This window comes from Orycteropus afer, unplaced genomic scaffold (assembly GCF_000298275.1).
Source record: "Orycteropus afer afer isolate SDZICR_OR568_19922 unplaced genomic scaffold, OryAfe1.0 scaffold00418, whole genome shotgun sequence".
NCBI classification, from domain to species: domain Eukaryota; kingdom Metazoa; phylum Chordata; class Mammalia; order Tubulidentata; family Orycteropodidae; genus Orycteropus; species Orycteropus afer.
Window position 1 is genome coordinate 2287455 of NW_006922005.1, and position 2134 is coordinate 2289588.

A 2134-nucleotide genomic window follows, 5' to 3' on the forward strand; every position below is an offset into this window, starting at 1 on the left:
TTATGGCAACTCCATGTCTGTCACAGTAGAACTGTACTCCACAGAGTTTTTAAAGGCTAAGTTTTGGAAGTAGATTGCCAGGCTTGTTTTCCAAGGTGCCTCTGGGTAGATAACTTCCAACCTTTTGGCTATCAGCCCTGGTTAACTAGTTGCCATCACCCAGGGACTCTTGCTGTAACATAGAGGGGGGTAAGATCCACCTCACAGGGTGTTATTGTGAATTTCAGATGACATGGCAGTGGTTTGTAAACTTAACATTCTATCAAATAGAAGTAATTATGTTAACAATTGTCCCATAAAAGTAAAAGAAAACAAAACACAAAAAGATAACTATTGCTACAGGCTATGAGAAAATTCAGTTAAGTGACTTTGCCCAAGGCCTTGCCAGGAATGAATGGTCCTAGCCCAGGCTACAGTGCTGGGGTCTTGAATCTTAAGCTAGCAGAGAGCTAGAGGTGAGGCTCTGAAAATATTGCTGAATGACCCAAAGTTCAGAGTTTTGCCAACACTGAAAATGTGTATATTACAAATACCTCGAATATCTAGAATTCTCAGGGGTAAAAGTGGAATTCTCAGGGGTAAAGATATGCTCCATTATCTAATATTCCTGACAAAATATACCCTTACACTCCAAAACTAAAAAGGTTAAAAATAAAAACCTTGTGAAAATATAGCATGTACTGTATCTTAACATATATAGCACTGCTCTGTATCTTAACATATAAAACATTAAATTTCAAGGGTTATCTCAATGATTCTCATCTGCCCTGTAGTAGGCAGGCATTATTATTGCTGTTTTCATGTGAGGAAACACATTGTACACATTCACTTGGTTTTTAGTGCCAGTGTCAGAACGAGAACCAAGCGCCTCTGACTTAGAGTGCATGGCATGAATGGCTTGTCAAGGATTTTCACAGATGTTATCTCACCAAATTACTGTAGGGCTAAAAAATGCAGTGATTTTATTTTAGGTGCTACCTGGGGCAGCTTGCCATCCGTCAGTTTGTCATACTGTGGTGGCTTGTGTGTTGCTGTGATGCTGAAAGCTATGCCACCAGTATTTCAAATACCAGCAGGATCACCCATGGTGCACAGGTTTTATTTCACTTGCTGATGTGGCATGACTAAAAATGAGAAGAAACAAGCTGCCATCATTTATTAATAATTGTAACGTGGAATGTACAAAATATGAATCTAGGAAAATTGGAAGTTGTCAGAAATGAAATAGACTATATGAAGATTGATAGCCTGGGTATTAGTGAGCTGAAATGGATTGGTATTGGCTGTTCTGATTCAGACAATCATATGGTCTACTATGCCAGGAATGACAAATTGAAGAGTTGCATTCAAAGACAAAAAGAACATTTCAAGATCTATCTTGACATACAATACTGTCAGTGATAGGATAATATCCATGTACCTACAAGGAAGATAAGTTAATACTACTATTATTCAAATTTATGCACCAATGAGTAAATACAAAGATGAAGAAAATGAAGATTTTTACAGTTTTTGCAGTCTGAAATTGACCAAAAATGCAATCAAGATGTAGTGATAATTATTGATAACTGGAATGCAAAAGTTGGAAACAGAGAAGAAGCATCATAGTTGGATAACATGGCCTTGGTGACAGAAATGATGCTAGAGATTGCATGATAGAATTTTACAAGACCAATGACTTATTCATTGCAAATACCTTTTTTTTTTTTAAACAATATAAACAAGGCCTATACACATGGACCTCACCAAACGAATACACACAAATCAAATCAACTCCATCTGTGGAAAGACACTGTGGAACAGCTCAATATCATCAGTAAGAACAGGGCCAGAAGTTGACTATGGAACAGACCATCAATTGCTCATACATTAATTCAAATTGAAGCTGAAGAAAATTAAAACAAGCTCACAAGAGCCAAAATATGACCTTGATAATATCCCACCTGAATCAAGAGACTATCTGAAGAATTAATTTGACACACTGAACATCAGCGACTGAAGACCAGACAAGTTCTGGAATGATATCAAGAACATTATACATAAGGAAAGCAAAAGGTCATTAAAAAGACAGGGAAAGAAGAAAATACCAAAATGAATGTCAGAAGAGACTCTGAAACTTGCTCTTAAATGGAGA